At 43.4% G+C, this 27,782-nt stretch overlaps 1 pseudogene; it reads right to left on the bottom strand.

Annotated features, from left to right (window-relative positions):
• Positions 1-259: 259 nt before the first annotated feature.
• On the bottom strand, positions 260-27,782 carry LOC148139851 (uncharacterized; annotated as a pseudogene).

The raw sequence follows: 27,782 nt of genomic DNA, 5'->3' as shown, positions 1-27,782 counted from the left end.
TATGTGTGCATGTGGGTCTATGTCTGTGCGAGTGTCTGTCTGTCTGTCTGGGGTGCGGGTTGTGAGTGTGAGAAAGTGTGTGTGTGTAGTGAGTGCAGAGTGTCTCAAGTCTATGAAAGGGTGCATGTGTGAGTGTGGGAGTGTGTGTTTTTATAAGGGTGTTTGTGGGTGTCTCTGTGCGCGTCTGTGTGTACCTGTGTCTGTGTGTATGTGTGTGTGTGTAGGAATATAAGTGTGCGTGCGTGTAGTGCAATGGTGATCACCTGTAATGTGACATGAACCCAAAGTCCCGGTTGAGGCCCACACTATGGGTACCGAACTTAGTTATCAGCTTCTGCTCTGCCACTTTTCTCTGCTGCCTGTCCCGAAGTCTACCTTGGAGGATGGTCACCCGAAGGTCCGAGGCTGAATGTCCTGGACCACTGAAGTGTTCCCCAACTGGGAGGGAACCCTCCTGTCTGTTGATTGTTGTGCGCTGCCCATTCATCCGTTATCGTAGCCTTTGCTCGGTTTCCCCAATGTACCATGTCTCCGGGCATCCTTGCCTGCAACGGAAAGGATAGAAAACGATGGCTGAGTCACATGAATACCTGCCATGTACAAGGTGGGAGGTATTCCCACGCGTAATAGTGGTACCAATGTCCACAATCCGACACGTCTTGCGTCGTTCACCGTGACAGGGATGTATGGAGTTGTCCTGAGAGCCGGGCAGTTTGCGACGAACAATGAACTGTTTGAGGTTTGGCGGTTGTTTAAAGGCAAGTAGTGGAGGTGTGGGGAAGTCCTTGGTGAGGTGCTCATCCTCATTGATAATGTGTTGCAGGTCACGAAGAACATGGCGTAATTTTTCAGCTCCTGGGAAGTATTCAACAATGAAGGGTAACCTGTCAGTTGCAGCACGTGTCTGTTTCCTGAGGAGGTCATTACTGTTCCTTGCTGTGGCACGTCAGAACTGGCGGTCGATGAGTTGAGTACCGTACTCCGTTCTTGTGAGGGCATCCTTGAGTACTTCCAGGCGTCTGTCACGTTCAGAGTCCTTCAGAATTCCCTACGCGCCCTCAAGGATGCCCTCACAAGAACGGGATATGATGCGGAACTCATCGACCGCCAGTTCCGACGTGCCACAGCAAGTCACAAGTCACACCCATAAACGCCCTCCCACACTCACACATGCACCCCCTCACAGAATTGAGACACTCTGCATTCACTACACACACACACACACTTTCTCACACTCACAACACCCATCCCAGAGAGACAGACACACACAGACAAACAAAGACCCACATGTACACATATATATTGTGGGGTGAATTTGTACTTGCAGAGGTGCATTGTACTTAGCTCAAAAACTGCATGAATTTATGTAAAACTGTGTTACATCACTTTTTAGATTAGAATCAGTCTAAACATCAGGTCACAGACAGAGAACACAGGGAGCTAACATCTTCAACATACTGTCTAGCTATCACCATTGTTAACAGCTAACCCGAGAATGCAACTTTTAAAAAAGGTTTTGTGATTTACAATGAAAGGAGTGAAACTATCACTGTATTCTAACAGATGACCGGCTTAACAGACAATCAATTTTTCAATGTATAATTTCAGTTACATCACACTAAATGTTGCTACAAATTCTGTGTTACGATCGAGTCCTCCACTATCACCTGATGAAGGAATGTTGCTCCGAAAGCTAGTGTGCTTCCAATTAAACCTGTTGGACTATAACCTGGTGTTATGTGATTTTTAAACCTGAACTGTATTTGTCATATGCAACATATCCATGCCGTTTGTTTGTTATAAAACCACATTGTCTCAGGCACATTTTGCCATCAGATCATGGATGAAAGACGTTCTCTCAATGTTTTACTATTATTGCAATGACTGGTCAATAGTTACAGGATTTGTTTGAGCACGGAGGCATGTTAATGTTATGTTAAACCTGTGGCATTGTTTCCATATCCAAGGCAGACTGAATGATTACACACAATCAATCTTCCATCTTCAACATTCCTTCCTTCAGTCACACTCACATATCACACCCAGAATGCATGAATGTTCAAAGTTATTTTGAATTTAAATTAAATAGTATTGAATTGAAAGGGATTAACTGGGCTGTTTATTCAGCGATTGTGATTATGTCAGTGTCCATGGATCCTATGTGTCCCCATAGAGTTTCTCCTTTCTAGGAATAAGGGAATGCTTTCAGTATTTTATCCCATCATATGAGCAGGAGCATCACTCACACCAGTAACAGGGATCGGCAGCTTCAGAGAGAGGGTGAGGAGAGATCAGAAACTGATAGCATTAGACTGGAATATTCTAACAATGGACAGGAGTTGATCCGTGGGTCTTTATTGGCTTTCCCAGCCTTGGATATCATTAGCATCCCGGATTGAAGTTGTACTGCTGGTTATTCAAGCTGGTTAATATCCTATCCTTGCCATAGTTGGTGTTACTGGTAAGTCACTCGAGATGTCTAGTGAAACGGTCTGAACTGAATTGATGATCATGAGATGTAAATTTTGGGAAGGTGCAAGTGAACGTTTTCATTTCCAGTCAAAGACTCCATTCCTTAGAAATTATAACTAGCAAATTACTCAATACAAGTTGCTCATCAATATGCGAGGATGAAATAGGCCGTTCTCAACCTCTTTGAGTCATTTCCTCCTGCACAGTTCATATCTCCATATCTTCCCGAATCACTAACGCTTTCCAGTACAACCATTGTGACATCAAGTCTCCTCCTCAGCCTCAGTGCAACTCCGAAATAAAGTAACATTTGTGCCTTTGTTAATTCCGGATACAGCTGTTTCAAGTCCCTTCTTACCACGAGTCTATTGCAAAATAATTGCACTTGAGATGTTTAACTTGTTCTCTGCACAGAATCTGAAAGATGGGAAGACAGTGTATGGTGGTGACATCATTGGTTCATAATCTAGAGCCACAGAATAAAATTCTTTTGACATAGGCTTGCCTCATGCCCATTAGAGAACGAAATGGGGCATCCTTCCCTGGTCAGGTCTCTGTGTGACTGCAAACCCACAGCACTGTGTTTTACTCTTTTCAGTCCTGTGGAAAAGCTGAACTAGTCACTCAGTTCAAGATTGGCATAACATTCTGGCCTGACCAGGTCTGCATACATCCCGTAAGGGCAGGTCAAAAGGAAAGATAACTCCCTTCTTCTGCCTGTATCCCATACTCCTGCAGCTGATTTCCATGCAGGTAGGTAGCCATTCACTGTTTTTGATGTATTCTTTGTGATTGAGTCTCTCTCCGAGAGTGATGTCCACCTCGATAGGCAGCTCTGGTGCTGGCTTTATTGATGCTAACCTACAGATGCAAGGATGTTTTAAATTCCACATCAGTGGTAGTGCATTGTAAACGAATGGTTTCCTGTGTCACATGAAGGAAATGGAGCCAGCTAAGTAAGGGAATGGAATTATTGTGATCAACTCTGAGAGCGTTGTTTAAGCAGTGTTTGAGGTATTGTGGACAGATTTTATCTCCTTTATAAGGAGTGATCTCCTTACCACAGAGAGAATAAGCAGAAGATCCACCGAATTAATCCCTGGGACGCTGGCACCTTGAGGAATGAGTAAAGATTGATCTGTAGTGCTATGAGATAGTAAGAGGTGATTGCATTGAACCTTGAGGGGGTTGGACAATCACTCCTTATGTTCTAAACAGACAATGAGAAGGTGATAAACAGACAATGAGAAGGTGAAACAACATGACTGTTGTTTCACTCAGGATGCATGATTCTGGGTAGTTTAAGTGCCTGGAGGACGTTATGCCTACCCACCCCAACCTCCACTCCCCACGGCGATTGAGAGAGATAGAGAAGTCTGGGTTTTGAATAAACTTTCCCACATTAATACAGTGCAGTTGGTGTGTGATCCTGCACTGAATATCATGTTATCCACCATCCAGACAGCAGCCACAATACCTTCATTCTAAAACAGTTAACTATTCCCACCAGCTACTGACCTTCATGAAGAACAGGAATCCATCTTCTCAGAGATGCAAGGTGTCTTCTTGAGGTTTAAACCATAAGACATAGGAGCAGAAATTAGGCCAGTTTGCCCATCGAATCTACTCCACCATTTAATCATCGCTGATAAGTTTCTCAAACCCATTCTCCGACCTTCTCCCCATAACCCTTCATCCCCTGGATAATCAAAAACTATTTATCTCCATCTCAAATATTCTCAATGACCTGGCCCCATAGCCTTCTCTGGCAACAAATTTCAAAGTCTCCTTATAAACGTTCCAAAAGGTGTTCGCTTTAAGCTAAGGTTGTGTCCTTGGGTCCTAGTCTCTCCTACCAATGGAAACATCTTATGAACATCCACTCTCTTCAGGTCATTCAGTATTCTGTATGTTTCAATGACCTTTCCTCTCTTCCTTCTAAACTTCATCAAGTATAGACACAAAGACTCAAACATTCTTCATGCAATAAACTTTTCACTCCTATGACCATTCCCGTGAAAATCTTCTGAACACGCTCCAGGGACAGTACATCCTTCCTGAGATATGGGGTCAACAGTGCGCGCAACACTCCAAATGTAGTCTGACCAAAGCCGTATACAGCCTGTTCTTACATTGAATTTTTCTCGTAGTAAATGCCATCAATAACAAATGCAATTGCCTTCCTAACGATTGCCTCAACCTGCAAGCTTACCTTAAGAGAACCCTGCACTAGAACTCCCAAGTGCCTTTGCACTTCAGATTTCTGAATTTTCTCCCCATTTAGAAAATAGGCCATGCCTCTATTCTTCGTGCTGAAGAGCATGAGCTCACACTTTGCGACGTTAGAATGCATTTGCCAACCCCTTTACCTGGCCAATTCCTTCTTCAGCCTCTCTGCCTCCTCTGTAGGACCAGTCCATCTGCCTATCTTTGTATCGTCTGCAAACTTAGCCAGACTGCCCTCAGTTCCATCAACTAGATTGTTAATGTAACAAGTAAAATGTTACGATTCCAAAGCGAGTCTTGTGGAACACCTCTGGCTGCTATCCTGTGAAGGACCATTTTATCCCCACTCTCTGTTTTCTGTCAGACAGACAAGCTTCTGTTCATGCCTCTACCTTGCCTCTAAGACCACGGAGGAGAAGGTGAGGACTGCAGATGCTGGAGATCAGAGCTGAAAATGCGTTGCTGGAAAAGCAGCACATCCTGAAGAAATCCTGAAGAAGGGCTTATGCCCGAAACGTCGATTCTCCTGTTCCTTGGATGCTGCCTGACCTGCTCCGCTTTTCCAGCAACACATTTTCAGCTCTAACACCACGGACCCTTATCATAATCAATAATCTCCGGTGTGACACCTTGTCAAAGGACTTTTTGGCGTCCAAGTGGATAACATCCATTGGCTATATTTGATCGAGCCTGCTCATTTATTCTTCAAAGATTTCCAACAAATTTGTCTGGCATGACCTTACCTTGATGGAACCATACTGACTTTGCCCTAGTTTACCAAACAATTCCAAGTACTCAGAAATCTCATCCTTCACAATGGATTCCAGGGTCTTACCCACGACAGAGTTTAAGATATTCATTGCGGTTTCAAAGTCTTTTTTCCCCTTAATCCCTGGGTAAAAATAGATGTCACGTTTGTGAGTTTCCAATACTCTGGGACCGTTCCTTTCTCGATCGATTCCTGAAAAATCACCACCATCGCCCCCACTAACTCTTCAGCTATCTCCCTTATAACACAGGGATTTAATCCCTCTGGTTCAGGCCATTTAACCAACTTTAGGCCGTTCAGCTTTTTCCTAGCATGTTCTCCATGGTGATGGCTACCATACTCAGCTCGAGCCCCTAACTCTCCTGAATCGTTGAGATATTATTCGTGTCTTCCACCATGAAACTGATGCAAAGCATTTATTTAGTTCCTCGGCCATTTTCTTGATTCCCAGCACTGTCTCTCCAGTGACATTTTCCAGCAATCCAATGCCCACTTTTGCCTCTCTTTTGTACTTTATATATCGAAAGAAACTCTTACAGGCTTCCTTTATATTAGTGGCTAGCTTACCCCCATATTTAATAATCCCCCTCCTTGTTTTACTTTGTTTGTCCTCTGTTTTGTCTACGTAATTTTCCCAACCCTCTGGTTTCCCATTGCACTTTGCCACATTATATCCTTTCTCTTTTGCTTTTATGCTATACCTGACTTCCCTCATCAGTCATGGTCACCTCATTCTCCATGTATCATGCCTCTTTTTACTTGGGGTAAATCTCTGCTGCGTCCTGAATTACTCCCAAATCCCCTACCATTGCTGCTCCACCGTCTTTCCTGCTGGGCTCTTCTCCCAGTCAATTCTATCCAGCTCCTCTCTCATGCCTCTGTAATTCCTTTATTCAGCTTTAATACCATTACCTCTAATTCTAACTTCTCCATCTGAAATTGCAGAGTAATCTCAACCATATTATGATCACTGCCTCCCATGAGTTCCTTCACCTTAAGATCCTTCGTCTAGTCTGCCTACACCAGCTGCTCCAAAAAGCCATCTCATAGACATTCCACAAATTCCTTTTCTTGCAAACCACCATCAAGCTGAATTCACAGCCCACCTCCGTAATGAAATCCAATATGATCACTGATCACTGTAACTTTGTCTTTCCTACACACCTTTCTACCTCCTGGTACATCTTGCACCCCAGCTCCTGACTACTGTTTGGAAGCCTGAACAGAACTCCAACTACTTTTTTTAACCTTTTTGATTTCTCCGTTCTACCGACGCAGATTCTACACCATTTGACCGTACTTCATTTCTTATTATTGATATAATTTTATTTCTTACTAATAAGACAACCCTATCCCCTCTGTCCACCTGCCTATCTATTTGATAGGATGCATATCCTTGAATATTCAGCTCCCAATCCTGATCGCCTTGCAGCGAAGTCTCCGTGATGGCGACCTTCCAATTTTTGTATGAGTCACAAGCTAATTTACCTTAATCCTTTTACTGCATGCATTCCGATATAACAATTCAGCCCTGTATTAACCATCCCTCTTCTCATTGTCATTTTTTCTCCTGTGTGTATGAATTTTGATTGCTAACACTTTCCATACTCTCTGCGTCTGTGTTGGAGATTTGAATAAGTTAGAGTCATAGAGTCATAGAGATGTACAGCATGGAAACAGACCCTTCGGTCTAACCTGTCTATGCCGACCACATATCCCAACCCAATATAGTCCCACCTGCCAGCACCCGGCCCATGTCGCTCCAAACCGTTCCTATTCATATAACCATCCAAATGCCTCTTAAATGTTGCATTTGTACCAGCCTCCCCCACATCCACTGGCAGCTCATTCCATACATGTACCACCATCTGTGTGTAAAACAGTTGCCCCTGAGGTCTCTTTTACATCTTTCCCCTCTCACCCTAAAAGTATGCCCTCTCGTTCTGGACTCCCCGACCCCAGGAAAACGACTTTGTCTATTTGTCCTATCCATCTTCCTCATAATTTTGTAAACCTCTATAAGGTCACCTCTCAGCCTCCGACACTCCAGGGAAACAGCCCCAACCTGTTCAGCCTCTCCCTATTGTTTAAATCCTCCAACCCTTTTCTGAACCCTTTCAAGTCTCACGACATCTTTCCGATAGGAAGGAGACCAGAATTGCACGCAATATTCCAACAGTGGCCTAACCAATGCCCTCTACGGTCGCAACATGACCTCCCAACTCCTGAACTCAATAATCTGACCAATAAAGGAAAGCATACCAAACGCCTTTATCTTGGGTTCTGCGCTCTTACCACCTTCTTTAATTCGGGTTTTCTAATTTTCCCTATAACTCCATTGAGCTTAAAGTCCAGTCTACAGCCCTAGGTATGCGATTTGTTAGGACTCTGATTCCAAGAAGGTTCAGATGAAGACCGTCCGATCGGAACAGTGCCCTCCTTCCCCAGTCATGGTGTCAATGTTCCATGATACAAACCCATTTCTCCCACACCAAACTTTGAGCCACGCATTTTCCTGCTGACCCTGTGCTAATTAGCTCATGGCTCAGGCCGTAATCCAGGGATTATTTCCTTTTTGAATCTGTTGTCTAATTTAGCTCCGAGCTCTTCATATCCCTTATCAGAACCTGTGCCCTAGTTTTATCTCTGTCGTTGGTATCGACACAGACCATGACTATTGGATCTTTACCCTCCCCCTCCAAGTTCCTCTGCAGCCCAGATGAGATATCCCTTACCCAAACACCAGTAGGTAACGCATCTTTCCGGGCTCTCAATCCCGGTCACAGAGAATAGTGTCTATGCCGCCAACTATACTGTCCCCAATTACGATAACATTTATCTTCTCCTGCCCCCCTATGAAAGCTGCCCTCAACTTGGTGCTTTGGCCAATCAGCTCATCCTGCCTGCAGTCCCCATCCCATCCACACAGGGAACAAGACTCTTGGAGCTGTTAGACACGGACAGTGGCTGAGGCTCCTGCAACTGTGGGCAGCACGGTGGCACAGTGGTTAGCACTGCTGCCTCACAGCGCCAGAGACCCGGGTTCAATTCCCGCCTCACGTTCTCCCCGTGTCTGCGTGGGTTTTCTCCGGGTGCTCCGGTTTCCTCCCGCAATCCAAAGATGTGCAGGTCAGGTGAAATTGCCCGTAGTGTTAAGGTAAGGGGTAAATGTACCTCCCAGATCCCTCTGTCTGCCTCACGCATAGCCAAACCCTACGCTTTCTAACCACTGGCTGAATTGCGAGGCATCAGGGAGGGGGAGAGTTCCCTGGATGCCGTGATTCAGGAGACAATTACACTCCTTAGATCAAGCCATGCTGACTCAGCCGTATTTTACCATGCATCTCCAAGTACTCTGCAACCTCTTGCTAGCAATGCACTCTAAATACCTAATAACGACCGATGCCAGGCTAAAGTGCCCTTTGATTTCCTGTATGTTAACTTTCTTCTTTCTTAAAAAGAGATTTTACATTATCCATTTTCCAGTTCTCTGGGACTCTGTCTGATGATAGTTATTTCTGAACAGTCATGACCAATGGTTTCACAATCTCCTCCGCTAATTTTTTCAGAACTTTGGTTGTTATCCTTCCAGCCTGTGTGATTTATCCATTTTCAAACATTGTAGCTTCCCCAGTACCTCCTCCTCAGCGCCGATCACTACACCCATCCCTCACCCTTGACTTGCTTGAAGTTCTGGAATGTTCCTAGTGTCTACCATTGTGAGGATTGATGGAAAGTACCGATTCAGTTCAGTCTCCAATACTTTGTTCTCCATGTCTCTGCAGCCTGTCTCAATTTCTGGTTGTCCAATGTTCACTCTCCCCTTTTATATATCTTAACAAAACTCCTGCAATCTACTTTTCTAAAGCGAGCTAGCTTACATGTTTCGTGTTCATCAATTTATTGCTTCTTAAATTGTCCTCTGCTGCTGCATAAAGGCTTCCCAATCTTAAACAGGCTGAGTGAGAGCATTCCAGTTAACTGACTGTCGAAAATAAAATAATGTAACTATACTAATCCTACTGTCCATCACTGGATAGTGCGGTGACACAGCACTGCTGCCTCACAGTGCAAGGGACTCGGTTCAATTCCAATCTCTGGACCCTGTCTTTGCGGAGATTTTATAAACTCCCCGCATTGGGAGAATTAACTACTTTCTCTCTCCACCGTATGTTACTGTGTTTGTTTCAGGTTTCTGCCATCTACGGTATATTTCCTTGTGTTTGATTGGGAATTGCTGCAAATATGACGGGTTTATTGTTAAAGCGCCACTGGTGCTCGGGCTCCCCGAGTGCTTAGGGATCTTGTCCAGCTACTTATGTGAGTGCATGTCCCTGATTTCTGACTCCGTCTCTCTCAATCCCTGAGTCCATCCGTCACTGCATGCAGCCTTTCATCGAGCCACGCCGGGATTCCCCACACCCCATCGCCTGGCACTGGATGCTCCCTACGCAGGAAGTGCAAAAAGACACTGGGCACTTTCTGACCCACTAGGGATGCGGAGTAAAGACCGTGCCATTAAAAGGAACAGAACAGCTAAAATGCAATTGAACAGCAAAGCAGAATAAAAAGGCTGAATGGTACCCATCTATTCGGACATTTTCTAGTCTTTTGGACTAACTTCCCTTTATTCTCCTCTGTCTACAAACAGATGCCCCGTATGTATACCTTGTCACACAGGTTTGGTGGAGGTGATAGATATCAGATCCTATGGTCATTACGACTGGATCGCTGGGCTCCACTTTCCTGGTTAATTAGATCACACTTAAGATTTTATTGTCAAGTCTATCCATTTCAAAGTAAAGATCTTGCCGGAGTTGTGCTGAAAGGATATTTGAATGTTGGAGAGACTAGATCATGTCACGTGACAGTGAGGTGAGGAATAGGGAGGCAGTACAGTTAAAAACATGGCCAAACATAGTAAGGTAGGCAGCACTTCCAATATCTGTATCCTTGGGATTCCCGGGTCGGTAGGATATACACAACAAGGATGGGATGCATCTGAACTGGCGGCAATCTCCGATATGTGAGTCATTGTGATTCCTCGGTCAGTATGAAATACAGAAGAAGGACGGGATTGACGTGAACTGGCAACAATCTCCTGGCAGGCAGGTTTGCTATTGTCACTCAGGAGGGTTTAAACTAGTGTGGCGGTGGGGGGAAGGGGTGGGGTGGAGCCAGAGCAGTACGTCCACAAGTACAGTGACTGAAGAACAGTTGGAGTCTAATCCCAGTACAGCTAAGACCAACAACCAACTGGCAGATGGGAGTGAACACAATGGGACTGTCAGTCTGAAGTGTGCTTATTTTAATGTGAGCAGTGTGACAGGCAAGACAGATGAGCTTGGAGCTTGAATGAGTATATATAACTATGATATAAATATTACAGAGATTTGGTTGAGAGAGGGATCAGAAAACAGTCAATCTAATGGGTCCAGAGAGAGTTGAAGAATGTGCAGTGAGAGGCTGGAGGCGGTTGTTTGAAGCAAAATAATTATCCAGCAGTTTGTTGGAATTGGACAGAGTGTGATGCAATGTACAGATTGAAGGAACAAGGGAGGAAACCGAAATTGTCTGTTTACAATATTTTCTGCTTTACTGACAGTCTTTTGTAATCTCTTGTTACTAGAGAATAGACGTGGAGAATTTACAGAAGGGAAACTCAAACCAAATATCAGGTCAGGGTCTGATGGAGTTTGGCTGAAGTGTATTTATTTCAATGCAAGAATTATTATGGGTAAGGCCGATGAACTGTGAGCCCGAATCCGTACATGGGACTTTGATGTTGCGGCTTTACAGAGACTTGGTTGAGAGAGGGAAAGGACTGACCGTTCAACTTTCCAGGGTTTAATTGATTTTGGCGAGACAGAGAGGAAGGCAAAAGAGGTGGACGAGTTGTTTTACTGATCAGGGAGAATGCTACATCTGCACTTGAATAGGACATACAGGAGGGATCATCCACTGCAGCAATATGGGTAAAGCTCAAAACTAAGATGGATGCAAGCATTGCGTTACTACAACCCCTCCAACAGCCACGGAGGGATTGAGGAACAGATTTGTACGTCGATTAAGGAGAGGTGTATTAAAAACAGAGTGGTCGTAGTGAATGACTTTAACATCCCCAATAATGACTAGGAGTCCATTGAAGCAAGAGGCTTAGACGGGGCACAATTTGTTAACTGTCTCAGTATGTGGACAGTCCAACGAGAGGAAGAGCCATACTGGACCTCGTATTGGCTAATGAGCCTGGCCAGGTGACTGACCTCTCAGTGGGACATAATTTTACAAAGAGTGATCACAGCTCCTTCAGATGTAAAATAGCTACGAAAATGGATAAGTCAGGACCTTTTGTGAAGCTACTGAATTGGCGGAAGGCAAATTATGTCAGTATCAGGCAGAGCGAGGACGTGTCAATTGGGAGAGCTGCTATCAGGCAAATCCAATTTTGTACGTGGGAACTGCTTGTTAAATCCTGACAGCAAAATCATCTGGTGAACGTTCTCCCGACTGCTCGAATTTCAAATTATTTTGTTTGAATAGATATTTCAAGGCCGCTGCATCAGGCAACAGAAGAGATAAAGGATGATTCTGCACTGTGTCCTTCGTAGGACCAGCTTGTCTCTCCAGGCACCTGAAGGCTTTATTGTGGGTCAGAGAGCTTCAGAATTAATAGAGCACTGAACAAGGCAATTCAGCCCATTGTACAACGACGAGCTCTCCAACATCATAATTTCAAATCAGAGAGAACTGTGTGTGTGTGTGTGTGTGTGTGTGTGTGTGTGTGTGTGTGTGTGTGTGTGTGTGTGTGTGTGTGTGTGTGTGTGTGTGTGTGTGTATGTGTGTGTGTGTGTGTGTGTGTGTGTGTGTGTGTGTGTGTGTGTGTGTGTGTGTGTGTGTGTGAGAGAGAGAGAGAGAGAGAGAGAGAGAGAGAGAGAGAGAGAGAGAGACAGAAATTAACATAGAAAAAGGAATTGAAGAGAGATAAAAGAAATGGAGAGAAAAGGAGCGACAGAGTGAGTGAGAGCAAGGGGTGGCAGACGAGTGTGAAGTTAAATCAGAAGCCAGCATGAGGAAAAATAGACAGAAATTTTATTTAGAAACTTCCACAGACTGCAAGCCCTTTGTCTGGTGCCGTACTTTTGAGCACTATGCTGTCATCCCAGATCATTTATCACCAATAATTTCACAGAGCAGGGTCGTTGACGGCTGAACAAGGTCCAAAATAACAATAGATTGGTTCCAGTGAGAAGGTGAATTAATTTAAATTTTCTGGGCCAACAGGATCTTGAAGTCCCTCCAGACACTGTGTGAGCGACAGGGCGATACAATATCAGCGAGGGGGATCACTGACTGGGGGGGGGGGGGGGGGGGGGAAATCAGCATCTCAGCTGTGGGTCAAATAATGACCGATAAAGCTTGAACACCTCGACGGTGGTTTTGTAATTCACCTTTCAATTCATATAGCTCCACATTGTAAGTGCATTTTAACAGACTTGTCTCTTTGTAGTTTTCATGTTTTGGTCTGTACAGAAAAGCTTGTTTCTTGTCCCTGTTTTTTGTGTTGAATAAACACATTTTATTACTGAGGAAGAAAGGACCTGTTTCGATGGGACAGTCTTCACCTGAACCGTGCTGGGACCAGAGTCCGAGTGAATCCGAACTAAGGCTGTAGACAGAGCTCTGAACTGATTAGGAGTATGTGCGTGTGCGGGTTGGGGGTTCCGTTATAGGGTTTATTTAGAAAAGAGGAGGTAAGAGTAAAGAGCTCAGAGAGGTTATTAAAATCTCCAGCACAGACGCAAGTAGGACAGAGTGTATGGAAAGTGTAAGCAATCAAACTTCAATCACACTGGACAAACAAATGATAATGAGAAGAGGGGCCGTTAATACAATATTGAAGAGTGTATGTCTGAAAGGATGCAGTATAAGGAATAGGGTAAATGAGCTTGTGGCATGGAATGAAATTGGGAGGTATGACGTGAAGGGCATCACAGAGAAATGGCTACAAGGGGATCAGGATATTCAAGGACATATATCCAATCGAAAAGGTGGCAGAGGGAGTGGGTTTACATTATTAATAAGAAATGAAATTAAATCAATAGTAAGAAAGGAAGTCAGGTCAGATGGCGTAGAATCTACGTGGGTAGAATTGAGGAACCATAAAGGTAAGACAACCACAGTTGGAGACTTGAACAGGCCTCCAAAGAGGAGTCAGGAGCTGGGGGACAAGATACACCAGGAGATAGAAAAGATCTGTAGGAAAGGCAAAGTTACAATGATCATGGGGGATTTGAATATGCAAGCAGAATGGGAAACCAGGTTGGTAATAGATCGCAAGAAAAGGAATTGGAGAAATGTCTACTGGATGGCCTTTTGGAACGTCATGTAGTGGAGCCCACTCGGGAAAGGATGACACGGAATTTAATGACGTAGGTTAGATAAAGGAGGTAAAGGTGAAGGAAAACTTCATAAGCAGTGATCAGAACATAGTTGAATTTATTCTGCAATTTGAGAGAGAAGATAGAATCAGAGTTAACAGTATTTCAGCTGAATAAAGGCAACTGGAGAGGCTTAAGGTTGATGCTGAATAGAATTGACCAGAACAGAGGTCTAGCAGGAAAGACAGCGAAACAGCAATGGCAGGAGATTCCAAGATAAATTCATGAGACCCTGCAAAGATTCATGCTTAATAATAGAGGTATGGCTTAGGGAGGATGAGGCAACCAGGGCTGACAAGGGAAGTCAGGGATTGCATATAAGCAAAAGAGCAAGGAGAGTGAAGGGCAGTGGGAAACTGGAGAATTGGGGCCAACAGAAGGCAAGAAAAAATAAATAACGAGGGAGAAGATAACATATGGAGGTAAGCTAACCAGTAATATAAAGGAAACTGAAAGAGGTTCTTTAGATATATAAAGTGCAAAAGAGAGGTAAAAGTGAATACGGACCACTGGAAAATGATGCTGGGGAGACAGTAGTGGGAAACAAAGAAATGGCTGAGGAACTTTTCATCAGTCATCACTGTGGAAGGCACGAGTAATTTCCCAAGAATTGAAGAGAGTGAGAGGGCAGTCCTAAATACGGTGGCCATCACCAAGAATAACATGTTAGGAAATGAAATGGCCTAAATGTGGATAACTCACCTGGACCAGATGGACTACACCCCAGTCTTGTAAGGGAGATAGCTGAAGAGTTAGTGCAAGCGTAAGTGGTAATCTTTTAGGAATGACTAAAATCAGGAAATAGCCAAGTGGCTGTATAATTGGCTAATATGATACCCTGTTTAATAAGGGAGTTAGGCAGAAGATGAAAAATTGCAGACTTGTTAGCCTAACCTTGGTTGTGGAGAAAGTGAGGACTGCAGATGCTGGAGATCGGAGCTGAAAATGTGTTGCTGGAAAGCACAGCAGGTCAGGCAGCATCTCAGGAGCAGGAGAATCGACGTTTCGGGCATAAGCCCTTCTTCAGGAAACCTTGGTTGTGGGTAACATCATGGAACCCATCGTGACGAATGCGATTTCTGAATACTTGGAGGTCTTTGGTAAAATAAGACAGAGTCAGCATGGTTTCGTCACGGGGAGGTCATGCCTGACAAACCGGCTAGAATACTTTGAAGGAGTAATGAGCAGATTAGATCAAGGAGAACCAATAGATGTTATCCATCTGCACCTCAATAATCCTTTGACAAGTTGGCATGCATGAGGCTATTGAGAAAGATATGGGACCATAGTGTTAGAGGCAAGGTATAAGTTTACTGTCTGACAGAAAGCAGAGAGTGGGGATAAAAGGGTTCTTCTCAGGATAGCAGCCAGGGACAAGTGGTGTTCCACAAGACTGAGTGTTGGGACCACAACTTTTCACTTTGTGCATTCGTTATCTATATGAAGGAACTGAGGGCATTCTGGCTAAGCTTTCAAACAGTGCAAAGATAGATAGAGGGACAGGTAGTATTAAATAGGTGGTTCGGCTGAAGAGTTAGTGCAAGCGTAAGTGGTAAGTGCTCTAGTGCATCTCCTCAACTTCCCACAAGTCCACCCTTGAATGCCACCCTTCCAACTACAACAAGTTAGAACCTCTCTGGTGCTCGCCTTCCATCCCACCAACCTCAGGATACAACGCATCATCCTCCGTCATTTCTGCCACCAACAGTCAGACCCCACCTCCAGAGATATACTTCCCTCCCCACCGCTATCATCAAACTGCTGAGACCATTCCTTCACAAACTCCCTTGTTAGGTCCACGCGGCACCACCAAGCCACCTTCCACTCCAGCACCGTCCCTTGCCATTGCAAGAAGTATGAAAACTATGCCAACATCTCTCTCCTCACCTTCACCCAATGCGCCAAAGAATCCTTCCACATCAGGCAGTGAACATTCTGTGCATCCAAACACCTCATTTGTCTGTCCATTGCTCCTGGTCTCCACTACATTGGCGAGACAGGACGTCAATTTGCAGAACGGTTCAGGGAACACTCTCTGACATACAAACCTAACAACCCCACTGCTCTGTGGCTGAATACTTCAACTCTCCCTCCCACTCCGCCAAGACCCTGCAAATGTTTGGCCTCCGCCACTGCCAAATTCTAGCCAACTGAAGTCTGAAGGAAAACGCCTTGGGACGGTCCAAATACACGGTATCAAGGACAATTTCACCAGTTTGCTCATCTCCCTCCCTCCACCTTATCCCAGATCAAACCCACCAACTCAGAACCGCCCCCTTGAACTGTCCTACCTGTCCATCTTCCTTCCCATCTATCCACTCCACCTTCCACTCTGACCTATCACTATCACCACCCACCTTCATCTAGCTGTGGTCGTCCAAGCTACCTTCCTCCTAGCCCCAGCCAATCCCATTTATCTCTCTGCCCCCTTCCGCCCACTCCACATTCCTGATGAAGGCTTTATGCCTGAAACATCGAATCTCGTGCTCCTCGGATGCTGCCTGACAGGCTGTGCTTTTCTATGAACCCACTTTTTGACGCTGATCTCCAGCACTGCGGTCCTCATTTCCACCTGCTGAAGGAGTTTCACAGGTTTGGAGAGTGAGCAAAGAAGTGGCAGATGGAGTACAATGTGCGAATGTGTGGGAAAACATGTTTCCAGGATGAATAGAGGCATGGACTATTGTCTAAATAGCAAGCAAATTCAGAAACCTGAAGTGCAAAAAGACAAGGGAGTTCTAGTCCAGGAGTCTTGAAAGGTAAACTTGCAGGTTGTCAGTAGTTAGGAAGGCAAATACAATGATGGCATTTATTTCAAGAAGGCTTAAATATAAAAGCAGGGATGTACTTCTAAGGCTCTACAAGGCTTTGGTTATGCCACATTTCGATTATTGTGCACAGCTTTGGGTCCCATATCTCACGAAGGATGTACTGGTCCTGGAGCGTTCTCAGACGAGATTCAAGAGAATGGTGCCTGGAATGAAAAGCTTGAGGTATGAAGAATATTTGAGGGCTCTGGGTCTGTATTTGATAGAGTTCATAAAGATGTTTGGAGGTAAGGCCATAAGACCATAAGACATAGGAGTGGAAGTAAGGCCATTCGGCCCATCGAGTCCACACCACCATTCAATCATGGCTGATGGGCATTTCAAATCCACTTACCCGCATTCTCTCCATAGCCCTTAATTCCTTGTGACATCAAGAATTTACCAATCTCTGCCTTGAAGACATTTAGCGTCCCGGACTCCACTGCACTCTGCGGCAATGAATTTCACAGACCCACCACTCTCTGGCTGAAGAAATGTCTCCGCATTTCTGTTCTGAATTTACCCCCTCTAATTCTAAGGCTGTGTCCACGGGTCCTAGTCTCCTCGCCTAACGGAAACAATTTCCTAGCGTCCACCCTCTTCAAGCCATGTATTATCTTGTAAATTTCTATTAGATCTCCCCTTAATCTCCTAAACTCCAATGAATGCAATTCCAGGATCCTCAGCCGTTCCTAATATGTTAGACCTACCATTCCAGGGATTGTCCGTATGAATCTCCGCTGGACACGCTCCAGTGCCAGCATGTCCTGCCTGAGGTGTGGGGACCAAAACTGGACACAGTACACCAAATGGGGCCTAACCAGAGCTTTATAAAGTCTCAGTAGCACAACGGTGCTTTTTAATTCCAACCCTCTTGAGGTAAATTGAAACTTACAGGATACTAAATGATCTGGGACAGAGTGGATTTTTGGAAGATATATCCAATGGCAGGAGAGACCAGTAACCGAGGGACAGAGTAAAGTGAAGACCTTTTCAAACAAAGATAAGGAGAAACATCTTCAGCCAAAGAGCGTGAATCTATGGAATTCACTGCCACAGAGGGCTGTGGAGTTCAAGTCATTGATTATATTTAAGAGTGAACAGATATGTTCTTGACTGTAAAGGGGATCAAGTGTTATAGGTAGAAAGCGGGAGAATTGGGTTGAGAAACGTAACAGCCATCATTGAATGGCGGAGCAGGCTCATGGGCTGAATGGCCAAATATCTGCTCCAATGTCTTCTGGACATATGGTTAATATTGTATCTCCTCATTCTTGATTGGAATTGTATCCTGGAATTTGATATTTAAATGATTTATAAAGAGTAATATTTCGATACTGATGACTGCGAAATATCATGTTCCGTCCCTCCAGTCTCAGCAGCCCCAATATCATAATCACACTGCAATTGAAATCCAATGATTGGTACTTAATCACAGTTGATTGACGTCAATAACATTAACAGCATGACCTCACCTGCCCTCTCTGACCCTCGATTAACCATCTGGATTGTGTGTTCCGTCATATTTTCTGTTAACATATCCATGCCATTTGTCTGTTATCACTCATGTTATAGTAAGCACACTTTCTTGTCAGAATTTGGACTAGAAAAGTTCTATCCATATTTTACTGTCATTATAATCACTGATCAGTAGGTACAGATTGTATTTTTGCATTTATAAACGGAGGAACTTGTTTATGTTCTGACAATCCTTTGTCATTACTCCCATATCCAGAGCAGATTGAATGATGACACGCATTCAATCTGCCATCTCCAATTTACCTTCCCTCAGTCACTGCATATATTTCACGCCAAATGTGTAAATTTTAAACATTCTTTTGAATTTTAATAAAACAATATTGAATTGAAAGGGGTTAACTGGAGCTATTTGTTCAGTGATTGTGATTAATGTCAATCTCGTGGATCCTAATTATCACAATGGAGAGTTTCCATTGTTGAATGATAAATGGACTCTGTTCAATGTATTATCCCATAGTGTGAATAGGAGCATCACTGACAGCACTAACAGACATCAGCTGCTCGAGAGAGAGGGGGAGGAGAGATCAGAATCTGAGAACATTAGACTGGAATTTTACAGTAATGTTTCAGAATGTGAGGACCTTGGATTGAAGATTCCAACAATTGATCAGAATCTAAGATCAGTAAACTGAAATGGTACAATAATGTATCAGAATCTGAGAATATTAGACTGGAACATTGCAATAACAGAAAGGAGTTTATCCTTGGGTCTTTACTGTCTTTCTCTGTCTTGGATATCATTAGCATCACGGATCCAGGATATCCTTTGGATTATTCAAGTTGGTTACTATCCCATCCTCTCTCTGGTTGGTTTTCCTGGTAAGTCATTATATTTGTCTACTAAACTGGGTTGAACTGAATTTCTGCTCATGATATATAAAATTTGGAAAGTGCAAGACAATGTCTTCAATTCCAAACAAAAACTCCTTTCCTTATAAATGATAAGTATCAAACTACTATTTATAAATTACTCATTGATATGCGAGAAGAAACCAGAATGTTCTCAAACTCCGTAATCCATTTTGTCCTTCATATATTTACATCTCCATCTCCTCCCCACTCACCAATCCTGTCCAATACCATCGTCATGACATCCCAGTCTCGTTCTCAGTCTCAGTGCAACTTCTGAATAAACCATGATTTGTGCCTTTGTTTAATCCTTCTAACCACATGTCCGTCACGAAATAATTGTTCTTGAGGATGTTTAACTTGTTCTCTGCACAAACGGGACGACAGTTTATGGTGTTCAAGCCGTTGACTCATACTCTGAAGCCACAGAATAACATTCTGTTGATATCTCATGAGGGAAATTGGTGAAATTTAAAAGCAACTATTGTCATTTACTACAAAAGCCCATCTGCTTGCCCCAAGTCCTTTAGGGACGACAATGTGTCATTCTTCCCTAGTCAGGTTTCAGTGTGACTTCTGTGATGAACATGTGGGTGTTCTGCACCTTTAAGAGAATTATAAAAACAGCAATAACTACCTGACAGCACCAAGCGTTCTGAAAAATATATTTAATGTAACATTTGGTCGAACAACTCGATTAGCTCATTTTCTCAAGACAAAAACAAATTCAGCCAAACAGTTTAAATTATACCCCAAAATACCCACCTCCAATCAAGTATGAATTTACTATATTGAGAATCTTAAAAGCCAATTACACAGTCCAATGGTTTGGGGGTACAAGACCTCAGGATATTGAACAGTTGAGAGGACAACAGCGAAGTTAACAGCATGCAAAGACTGCCTGAAAAGTACATCTCCTCTCAGTACCCTTATTGATTAGTAACTGGTAAAGCAGAATCCCAAAGAAGAAAAGAAAACAGGAATATGGAGAAGAACCGAAAGCTTCTTGGTTTTGAGATAAGAAGTTTTGTTTTGTAAATCTTAATTCGGAGTCTAATCGGACTAATATAGTGGGGGCGGGGTGGGGGTGGGGACAGGTAAAATGTAGGTTAGAGGAAGAATTTGTAAATAGTCGTTCTCTGTTATTCCCTGTTATACTTTAAGAAATAAAGTTGTTAATTTTTACTTTAAATAGTTTTGGATTCTAGAATTAACGCAGATTACTGCAGTGGATAAATCTTTTCTCTGTTGTCCGTTTTAAATTAAGCAGGAGAATTTATTCTATGTTGTAACACTACAACCCCACAGGAATGTGCTTTACTCTTTACTGTCCTGTGGAACAGCTGAACCAAACACTCAGTTCAAGATTGGCATAACATGCTGCCCTGACCAGGGCTGCATATATCCTGTGAGAGAAGAACAGATGTAAAGATAGCTCCCTTCCTCTGTATGTTTCCCGTATTCCTACAGCTCATTTCTATTTAGGTGGGTCATCATCCCCTATTTTAGGTGTATTCAATCTCATTGAAGTTCTCCCCGAGAGTGGTGCACATCTCCATACGCATCTCTTGTGCTGGCTTTATTGATGCTGACGTACGGATGTAAGGAACTTGTAAATTCCATGTCAGTCGTCGTGCATAGAGAATGAATGGCTTTTTTGTGGCACAGGAAAGAAACGGCGATGTCTAAGTGAGAGAAAAGAATTATTGTGATCATCCCTGAGTGTTGTTGAGGCAGTATTTGGGGTACTGTGGATAGACTTTCTCTCAAGTTTCACCAGACTAATCCCTGGGATGATGGCACCATGAGCAGTGAGTGAAGCTCAGTGAGAGAATAAGAGGTGATTGCATTGAACCTTAAGGGCGATGGACAGTCATTCATGGTGTTCTATACAGGCACTGATACGATGATAAATTCCATGGTTGTTTTTTCTTGCTCGCTTTACATGATTCTCAATAGGTTAAGAGCCTACGAGGACATTACGATCATCCTACCCCCCCCCCCCCACCCAATCCACCTGTTGATTGAGAGAGACAGAGGGTCAGTCTTTGAATAAACTCTCCCCACATTAATACAGAGCATTTAGTATGTGATCCTGCACTGAAAGTCATGTTATCCACAATCCCGACAACATTCTAAAACAGTTAACTATTCCCACCAGCTTCTGACGTCCATGTAGAACATGGGTCTGTTTTCTCAGAGATGGATGATGCCTCTCTGAAACTTGACACAAAACATCTGGCTGCCTTCCTCACTGCCAGTAAACCACGTTAAAGTGTCATGTGTCCCACAGGTAATGGAGCCACGAGGAACATCATGCATCCATCTCTGGGTGCATTCCGTGCTCCATTGATTCATCAGGCTGGAGCATCAATGACATCCTCCTTTTCCCGTATACGTGACTCGAGGTGCTGAATGGTCTCCTTCAGGTCCCATGGAACAGGTTCATGGGTCTGACTTGGCTCTGCCTGTTCCTGTTTAACAGCTTGATGTGGTAATCAGACCCTTCTCTTCCTGTGGAACAGGCAGGATAATTGATTGGGTTGTTCCTCTCTTTGTTCAGTAGTTTCGATGGGCTGAATGGCTTCCACATATCCGTTTCTAATGTGCCTGAGATGCTGAATAAGCTCTTCATTTAACTGTGGAAATGTAGAGTGTCTGGCCTTGCTGTTACATAAAGGTTATCGACAATTTAACAGCACAGGCCTGAATGCTGTCCGAGACTGACTGCACTTGGACACAGGCTGGTTCAGGAGCTGAGGTGTGACACATTGTTCTGAACATTGGGTGATCTTCAGTGACCATCCCCATTTCTGATCTTATGATGAGGAAAGACAGTGATGAAGCAGCTGAAGATGTTTGTTTTGAGGCAGCTACCCTGAGGATCTCTTGCAGAGTTGTCCCAGGACAGAGAGAATTGTCGATCACCAAACAGAAATATCTTCCTTTGTGCTCTGAAAGATCCCAACCAGTGGGGAGGTTATCTTGATTCCCATTATGCTCAAATAAGTAGGTGGTCATGATGCCATCCTCAGTCAAATACTGCATTGTTATCAAGGCCATTCCCTCTTTGCTGAGCCCCTGTGTTCACCTCTTGTTCATATCAATAGTTGCTGGCGTATGTGTTGGGAGTGTTTTCCTCTCATGCCAGAAATTATCTGTGTTAGAAAGTGAGGGGAGTTACATCACTGAAAATATTCAAAGAGGTGGTACATGAATTTTTGATCTGTCAGACAGCTAAGGGGTGTGAAGAATTGGACATTAAAGACGGCTTAATGCCAACAGTAGATCAACCATGATGGTATACAATGGCTTAATCGTCTGAGTTACCTACTCTTGCTCCTTAAGTTCTCATATTCTGTAATTGCAAAGTTAATGATTGTAATTTTCCTGAACGTTCTGTTCTTGAATGTTGCAGTCAGAGAGAGTAAACTTTTGTGAGTCATCTCTGGGTGAGGTATGGGGGATGTACTAACAGTGAATCTGGGTCTCCAACATGACCAACAAATGAAGCACAAGTTGCAGAGTGGCCAGAGGTGTCTTTCGAAACCAGCCTGGTTTACCAAATAATATTTTCTAACCCACAACAAACCGTAAGCGACAGTCTTGAGGGATTGAATGATATCCTGTGTTACTGTGGACCAGGTATTTGGAGCAGATGGCCTCCTGTGAGGAGCTGAATGGAACATAGGAACATAGGACTGAGCAGCAGAAGTTAGCTATTAGACAATTTGTCGCCTCTCCACCACTCACAAAGTCCATGGGTGATGTGATTGTGGCCTCAGCAGCACTTTTCTGTCTGTATACCATTTTCCTACATTCACTTGCCTGTCAAATGTCACCAAATACAACTTTGAATAAATGCAATTATCCAGGCATTACAAACTTCTGGGAAAGGGAATTTCCACATGGACAGCCCTTTGAGAATTTCTCATTTGTGTTCCAACAAATTTTAGAGGTTCACTATGTTCCTTTCCAGCCCCACTCCTCCATTGGTTACGCCAATCTTAAATGCAACCTGTTTTGTGATGCGGCTAATGATATAGGTCTCATTTTCCAGAAAACTGTGAGACACAGAAAGCTGAACTCATAACAAATGTTACTATAATAGTGTGCCCCAAACTTTATGCTGCCTGTGAAGTTATTCTGCTCGCACAAGCTACTGGTAGTGGGATTTTTTTTTCTGGAACAGTTGGATTTGGCTGAATTCCTTAGATTCAGGCAGTGGAGAGATTCCAATGAATCCTCCCTAGGAATTCTTCACAAGTGGTAAAGATAACTCAGGGATTTTATGGTCTCACACTTCGCTATCGAACTGAACAACGAAAGAGAGAGAGATCTGCTTCTCAGGCAGGGGACATTTTTCTCCCTCTCTGTGTTGAAACATACAATAATGTCAACTGAACACCAACTGACAACTGACCATGTGTACTCTCCTGGAACATTCTGTGGAAAACCTGATTATAGATTATATGCAAGTGACTCATTCGTTTCAATGGCAAAAAATCCCAACTCTTTAATTTGATGACATACTTACATGTGTCTGTGTAAGTTGTAAATATTGGTAGGTGTCTTCATAGTATGTTAATATCAAGACATATTTTTCTTAAAGTTTATTCTCTAGCTTTAGTCTCCCTGACAAGACATAATATGCATCCAGTTGATACTTTTTTTCAGAAAGTCATGGATGGTTCAGTAGTCATGGATGCTTCAATACCATTTTTCAGCTAAAATCGAAACTGATGATTCCCCATAACAAAAGACCAGCATTCCAGGAATGAGCAAAGGGAAACCTCTTCGAAAATCTTCGAAAAGAATTACATTCTTTCATTTTAGTTTAGGGGATCAAAACTGCCCACAGTACATCAAATGTGGTCTCAGCAATGTCCTATACAGATACAGTGAAACATTCCTGCAATTAAACCTGATACCTTTTGCCAAAAACAGCATCATTCCACTTACCTTCCAAATCACTTGCTGCATTTGCAGACTGACTTCATATGATTCATTTCCTAAGAACATGGAAACCGCCTGAATCACAGAATTCTGCAAACTCTCTCCATTTAACTTGTTCACCATTGTTTCATCCTTCATGCCAAAATAGACAACTTACCTTATGTTATTTCTGCTGAAGATTTGCTCACTAAACTTCCTTGTCTATATCACAATGCAGACTCACTACCTCATTGAATGATCATTTTGGTGTATGAGCTAATTGAGCTCCAAGCCAATCCCTCCCCTTCCTCCAGATCTTTGATACAGATTATTGGTCATTGATGACCCCACAGTGATCTCGGAGGCACTCCATCATTTACACCTTTGCAGCCTGCAAATAAACATTTGTCTTTATTCTCTATTTTCTATTAGCGACAACTTTCCTGTTCCTGTGTAGCCATTCAAGATGGTTGAATGGCCTCATCGTGGTCTGTGTTGTGTACTGAACGAGCTGAAATACTTCATTCTATATTCCTGTGTAATTCCTTCGAGGGGCACAATGGTCTCCGCCTGTCTCGTTGTAACGATCCTGTCTGACTGAATGGGGTGGTCCAGAACCCTGTAACAGCATCGAGGGCTGGAATGAGGGAACAGCACATGGGGTAGGGACAGCAGAATATCTGTAACAGCCACGAAGGTCGATTGAGGGAACAACACATGGGGTAGGGGCAGAAGTTGTTCATTCGGCTGCACCATTCAGAAGGCTCATGGCCGATTCGATTCTGTCTGACCATCTATTTCCTGCCTGTTCCCAATAAACACTGAACCTTTTGTCCAGCAAAGATCAGTCGAGCTGAGCCTTGTAAATCTTCAATAACCGAGTCTTTACTGATCCCTGAGGATGAGGACAAGTGGCACAACACTAAAGTGAAAGGGACGTCCTTATTTCATTGTAGGACTGTTATTTTAAAACTGTGTTTACCGAACAACAAATCACCACCTCTTTTCAGACATAAGAACAGAATAATTAGGAATAAAGATAAACCAAACCTGTCCCACATTCCCACTGACCCTTTCCAACCAAATATGCATCACACCCAGCTTCTGCTGATGTCTCAGGAAGAGAATGTCTGATAGCATAATACCGCAGGAGCATTAAATAAAGTAGCAGATTGAGGCCATTCAGCCTATCGAGTCTGAGATTCTGTTCAATAATTACTTATACGTACCTCATTTTTCTGCCTTCTCCCTAGAATCCTTGATCCACTTACAAATCAAAAACATATCGATTGGGGCTTAATGATACTAGTGTTTGTGTCTTTGTGTGTCTGTATGTGTGTGCGTCTGTATGTGTGCATGCGTGTGTGTCTGTTTGTGTGTATATATACGTGTGTGTGTGTGTGTGTGTATGTGTGTGTATGTGTGTGTCCATGTGCTTGCTATCTGTGTGTTTGCGTGGCTACATCTGTCTGTCTGTGTTTCAGTGTTTCTTTCCATCTGCGTTTCTGTCTATTTGTATGTGATATATATGTCTCTGTGTGTTTATGCGTGTGTCTATGCCTATCACGTTGCAAATATTGTGTGTGTTCGTACACTGGGATGTTTAGCAATACATCAGTGAATTTTTACGTCTGCGTTTCTGTGCAGTGAGGTATCTGTGCTTTTTATTGGAAGTGAAAGGACTGCTGTTGGAACTGCCAGTGGGATTAAAGTGAGAATTGTCTTTCACTGAACATTGCTCCTTAATCGGTCGGTGGGACATGGATGTTTCAGAATCTCGACAGGAGGCATCCTGGTCCTCTTTGTCTCTTTCAGAGGGAGGGGATGAGGGAACTGATATCGGGCACTCCACTACCCGGCTTGGCCCGTTCTGTCCTATTCCAGTCTGTTTCTCCCGGAATGGGAGAAAGGGGGGGGGGAGGGAGAGTGGGAATCGGTGACCCAGCTGTTAGTGTTGTTGTAGGTGCGGAGAGTTATGAAGTGTCTGGAATGAGTCAGTCGACAGTTCAGAATCCATCTCGTATTGTTCGTGTTGGGGGTATTGCGTAGGTGTCAGAGAATTGAGGAAGAAAGTTACTGATTCCAATAGTGAGAGTGCTTGAGCCTTATTTGGAGACAGAGAGTGAACCTTGTTCGGGGGTAGGTGCCATAACAGGTGCACAGTGTGAGGGAGCAGAGAGTATCTGGTAACTCTTATCCTGACAGAGCGAGGAGGATATTGTTGCTTGTCCTGTAGTGTGGTACATTTCTTCCGATCATCTCAGCGTCGACGTGAGTCTCCCCGAATGTCTTGTCCAAGTCTATCACTAATAACGACACAGACCTGTCCCTCAGCTTCCACAGAATCAGCTTAGGTAGAGCTTGCAGATAGCAATGAGAAGCAAATTGGTGTGTTATATATCAAAACCAAAATGTTGCCAGAAAATCTGAGCATCATATGTTGGAAATTAGATAGGCAAGTACTGTGGATACTTCAGTCTTATTCGATGGCCTCAAGTTGCATCTAAACTGCATTAACTAAGTGATTGCTCAGGCTGTGAAAAATAAATTCTGTAAGTGCATATGAGGTAGGTTGAAGAATATGTTGAGAAGCAAACTAGAGAGCAGGTTATTTCGGAATTGATGTTGTGTGATCAGAAGGACGAATTATTAACCTTAGTCTGAAGCAGCATTTAAGGAATAGTGACATTAATAAGGTGCATTTTAGACGGTATCTGCATACCATGCTTCAACATACTGGTCATACATCATGGACGACTGGAGGCTAGAGGGTTAAGTTTTCTTCCCTGAATTGGGAAAGTGCAATATAACATTCAGTGGGAGACAAGCAATGTTTTTTAGAGTCATAGAGTCCAACAGCACGGAGACAGGCCCTTCGGCCCAAACTGGTCCATTCTGACCAAAATGTCCATCCACGCTAACCCCATTTCCCTGCTATTGCCGGTATCTTTCTAATCCTTTCTTGAGCATTTACTTGTCCAAATGCCTTTTAAAAGTTGTGAATGTACCCACCTCAAACTCTTCTACTGGTACCTCATTGCATATGAGTACCAGCCCCTGGTACTTTCCTCTCTGACCTTAGACTGATGTCCTCTTGCCTGTGATTGCCCAAACCTGCGGAAAAAAGACTGAGTGCATTCATTCTGTCCATCCTTCCCATGATTTTATACACTTCTACCAGCTTTCCCACTCAGTCTCATACATGCAAAAGTAAAAACTCCTCGCTTGCCCAACCTCTCCCTATAACTCAGACCATTGAGTCGTTTGCAACAATCTTGTGAATTTCTTCTGCACTCTTTCCAGCTTAATAAATCCTTCCTATCGCAAAGTGAACAAAGTTGAATATCGCTACCAGCATAGCCTCACCAGCATCTTGTATAATAGCAACATTACTCGCTAATTTCGATGATCAGTGAAATACACTGATTAAGGCCAGTGTACCAAATGCTTTCTTCACAGTCCTGTCTACCTCTGAATCAGATTTCAGAGAACCATGCACCTGAATTCCAAGATCCCTCTGTTCCACCACACTCCTTAGGACCCAACCATTCACCATGAAACTCCAACCTTGATTTGACTTTCGAAAATGAAAAACTTACACTGATCTGTATTAAGATCTATTCGCCATTTCTCAGCCCATTTCAGCAACTGATCAAAATACTGCTGTAATTTCTGAAATTTCAGAATCACTTCCGCACTATCCATGATGCCGCCAATTTTAATATCGTCTTCAAACTTACAGATCAT

The sequence above is a fragment of the Chiloscyllium plagiosum genome, unplaced genomic scaffold, assembly GCF_037043375.1.
Source record: "Chiloscyllium plagiosum isolate Xiang-an unplaced genomic scaffold, Cpla_swu_hap1 HiC_scaffold_37, whole genome shotgun sequence".
Lineage (NCBI taxonomy): Eukaryota > Metazoa > Chordata > Chondrichthyes > Orectolobiformes > Hemiscylliidae > Chiloscyllium > Chiloscyllium plagiosum.
This window is presented reverse-complemented; position numbering and strand designations above follow the sequence as displayed.